Source organism: Belonocnema kinseyi, chromosome 5 (genome assembly GCF_010883055.1).
Source record: "Belonocnema kinseyi isolate 2016_QV_RU_SX_M_011 chromosome 5, B_treatae_v1, whole genome shotgun sequence".
Classification (NCBI taxonomy): Eukaryota; Metazoa; Arthropoda; class Insecta; order Hymenoptera; family Cynipidae; genus Belonocnema; species Belonocnema kinseyi.
Window position 1 is genome coordinate 17,432,917 of NC_046661.1, and position 4,761 is coordinate 17,437,677.

Consider the following 4,761-nt stretch of genomic DNA (forward strand, 5'->3'; position numbering starts at 1 on the left):
TATTCAAGTTTCAAAAAGTTTAAAGACAGATTATATTATTATTATAATATTTGAAGACTTAATTGATATTCCGTGTTTCGATATTGCGATTTAAGCGAATATATTCTCCTTCTCTATTTTTAGGTTATATCACAGCCAATTTAGGTACAGAAGACAAAAAGATTTAGCCAAATTTTTTTTTAGACAAAAAACATTAAAGGCTTCTGCGAATTGATGTATGTGTATATATTCAAGGGTTTAACCTTCCTATGTAATTAAGGACTTGAATTGATACTGAGGCTGATTCACCTATCTTAGCCGGTAGGGTCCTTTTTGTTTTTTTTTTAAATGTGAATTATAATTTAAATGGACGTTAAACCTTCTCCGTTTAAGACGCCTTGACCTGAAGCTGCAACTTATTCTACACATTTTTTATCACTGAGTTATTATATTGAAGTAATTTGTTTTCAATTGCATTCAATAATTCAGTGTTTTGAAATAAAATTTATATTTTTTTCTAAATTGGGAATTACTTGTTTAATCAATAATCAAAGTCTGGGGCGTGTCAAAAACGACGAGTGACATAACGTCGAAATTAATTGTAGGTTTTTAAGTTTTTGAATTTAGATGATTTATTGAACATAACTTTCATTCAAATCAATTCTTCATAAAGTCCATACCTGGGAGATAAGTTTTTTTTTCATTCCTAAACAGTTTGATTTTTTTTGGATTTTCCTCCTATGAGCCTTTACCTTTTATCCCCTTCAGATGGACGGAGGGAGTTAAAAAATGGTGGTAAGGTAAGAAGCCAGTAAGTCTTGCCTGATCTTAAATCAAAGTTATAATGTAATACTGTAGTATAATAACAATGTAAAAAAGTAATAATATCTCACTAAATGAATTTATTATTTTGAACAAAATGATTAGCGTTCAATTTTCAAGCTATCTGGCCAATGCCTAGCGCCTTCTGTTGAAAAAAATTACTGATCGCACATCCATATTTAGTATTTCTGAAAGCCGTTTTTGTAAATAGATATATTTACATCGTTTATTCCTCGACATATTCCTGAATTTACACTTTTTGAAATTGTCTTTTTTCAATTAGATGAGTTGTTTTTGCTGATACCAAATCTAAGAAAAAAATTAGTATAATATCTTGCTTTGTTTCGACCTAATTCAACGACTTCGAAATTTAGAAATGCTACAAGACCGCGCAACGCGTCTTCTAAGAAATATTTATTACTAACCGACTTCCATACATCCGATAGTTTATGTGCTTGACAAAAAATATACGGTCCTTTAAATTTATGTTCAGAACCGCCGCCCCCTTTTTAAATGTTTGTTATCCGTACTTACGTATCATTAAACCACGATGTTGGCCGCATATTTTGTCGGTTTGTTTGGAAATATAACATGTCGATTTTCACAAACAAACCTAGACTTATATTATTTTCCATTTTTTTAAATTTGGACTTCTATTAGGAATATATCCTGTCTGTTTTATTTGGGCTAATCCATTTTTGTGGCATTCTACTTTTTTGTGATCACTTTTTTCAAAAAAAAAAATTCTTCCGATTTTAAAAAGGGTTCAGCTCCAAAGAAGTAGTATAGCTTTTCATAAAATCTAAGTTTCATGTTTTTAAAATTTGAAGAAAAAAAGAACAAAGTTCGAATTTCTTAACTTCATTACATTTTTTTTCTCAATTTATACTATATTTAATTTACGCCACACGCCACTGCTTTGGTTATTTTTTGGCATAGCAGGATTCATTCTTGTGGTTAAAATAGTTTATCTGGGTGATGATTTGCTTGAAAAGCTAGTTAATTTTAAACGTTAGAGGAGAAAGTTCTACTAATACGAATTGAAATGGGAGTTTCTGGAAACTATTTTCTAATTTTTTCATAATAATTTTTTATAACAAATAAGTGGAATAATGAACAAATCATTTGTAGTCTATGAGTTCTTAAACATTCATTTAAGACAATATCAAGTTTACATAATCAGTTATTAAAGTATAACAAATTTTTATGTTCAAAATTTCTGTTTTCCCCTACTTTAAGTGACAAAATGATTAATAAACAAATAGAAGAGACAAAAGTTTGGAGCTTTAAGCTCTTTATAATTTGATGAACCTAAATTCAAAACAAAAAATTCAAAATCTGACAAAAATTGAAGGCTGTAGACATTCTTAAACAAAAAAAGTGAATTTCCTGCCACTGTGTGTACCTTCGACTCAACCTCCATGGTAGGGCGCAACAGAGTTCATACACTATATTACATTCAAATGTCCCCTATAACATAATGCAGAAGCCGCCGGTTGAGAGCCGTCCAGCTTTGATACCGAGTCCAGCGCCAAACAATAGAAAAATGTCGCCAAAGGAGCAGGCAGGCCGCGGTACCTTCAGATCGTCTGGAGCCATGGGTAAATTTTTATTAAATAAGCAAATCACTTTATAATATAATAAACACTATTTTTTGCTTACTTGTATATTTAAGAATGACCGCTTCATTTTTAATATTGAAAACACACATAAAATCAAATGAACAGTGTGGATTAACACAATGATTTCTTTGGAAAAAGGAAATAACTTTTTTAATGAACATAATAGTGTCAAATAAGTATTTTTTAAAACTCTGGGATGCAAAATATTCCTAATTAGACGTCTGGGAAATGAATTGCAATTTATAAGAAATAAACTCCTTTTTCGACTACTTCTAGACAATTTATAATTTGTAAACAGTCTCCCAGAAGTAAAAAAAATCATTTTTTCCTTATAAACTCCAAAGTGAAATAAATGATTAATCAATCATTTTTTGAAATCAAAAGATACGAATTACGCCTTTCATGTTAAGGAAACGATTTCTTTAACTAAAGACAAACTTTTTTCTGAGTGTAATGTCATTTGCTATATTTCATAAATAAAGATTTTTTTCAGATTAGTGTACAAGTGGTTCTATTTTATCTACAAACTTAGTTACGCTTTTGGCATCATAGGCTATTTCGTGATGCTTGCAGCCTTCTTTGGGCTTAATTTCGTGTTCGACACGAAACCTCAGGTTTGGATGGACGTCGCAATGTTATGCTTGTTTTACGGACTTTATTTCGGCGTTCTGGGAAGAGACGTCGCTGAAATCTGTGCCGACAAAATGGCATCACACATAGGCGTGAGTTACACTTTGAATATAACAAAATTAAGATTAGCGGTAGCGAATCGCTGCTTAGTACAAAATGGAGCAACTGCAGAAAATCCTTATCTAGAAAAATCATGCATATATTACCTTTTTTACTGCCGGCGCATTTCCCAACCTATATCAATGAAACTTAACAGCCAACAGACAAAACACGAAACTTCCCATTTTTCACCTGTATGTACCTCCAGAGCATTATCTATTGTGCTGGTTGCAACTAAATTTGAACAAGAAGTCGGTAGCAGTTTATTCGTGATATGTGGGCGATTTTCAAATAGATTTCAATTTTATGATTCTGGAAATGTATTCGATGTTCCTGGAACTTTTTTTAAACTTCTAAAGGGCTTACAGCGCACGTATGCTGGCCTACTTTCTTAGTACATACAGATGAAGCCTCAAAGAATGGCAGCATATAAAGTAAGTAGTTTGTATCAAATTTCAAAAATACATGACATGGAACCTAAAAAAACTTCGAAACCTCCTAATCAAGGAGGACCCTGATAGAAATAATTTTTATTTCAATAGAATATTCAAATAAAAATTCTCTAGGTTGGTGGAGCAACCATTTTAAAAGTGTTTTTCGATCAATTTGACTTGTTAAACCTGTCCAAATTAGTCTTAAATCATAATAACAGGGTCAATGGAGAAGGCATGATAATGAGAAAATTCGGAATGAAAAACAAATCAGTCATCAACTTTTTTTATCACAACATAATGATATCTTTTATTATTTGTAGTGAAAACGTGGCAGTCATTAGTTATTACTTTAAGAAATAATTTTTAATGAAACTGAGATACTTTTAGAAAAATCCAATTCGTATTTGTGTCACCTGGCGTTTTGACACGATTTTTTCTTACATAAATCACCTTTTCTTAATTTTTTTAGGAGCAAAGGGAGATACTGTATTTTCATTTAATGTACATTGGTTTCTTTAAAATTGTAAATTTTTCATTGTGAAATGATAGTGCTACATTGCCATGTGTTATATTAATCCGAGTTCCATATTACTCTACATACCCTACCCTAATAAAAACAAAGAATATTTGTAAAACATTACTTTATCTGCCATATTGTCCTATTTGTTATAATCGCCAGAAACGAAAAGAGTTCGAAAGGGAGTTTTGTTCCGATCCTTTCCGATCTCTTTGTCAACTTCAAATTCCGCATCCTGCCTGAATAATTGTGAAATGTCAAATATAAATTAAACGCCGTATCAATTATACATGAATATATATGTGTGTGTGTGTGTATATATATATAATAAAAATTTTTTCATAAGGACAACCGCAGGATTTCGCCGGGAGCGGGTGCTAATCTGGAAAATTGCACCCGCTCCCAGCGAAATCGCGGTAAAATTTCAGCCACAACCACGTCTCACGACCGTGAGATAGGTAGTTACAGTCTGTAAAGGAATCAATACGACGATCCAGCAAAAGCCTCGTGCATCCTAAGAACACGGAGCGACCCAAGGACTACCGCCTTCTGCATGTTTTCCCGCAAGTGTTTTAGCATATTGTTGACACGCAGGGATGCTTTTTAGGCCATTAGCAAGTGAAAGCTTGGCATCTCCAAGAGCGCCGATGATAAGGAC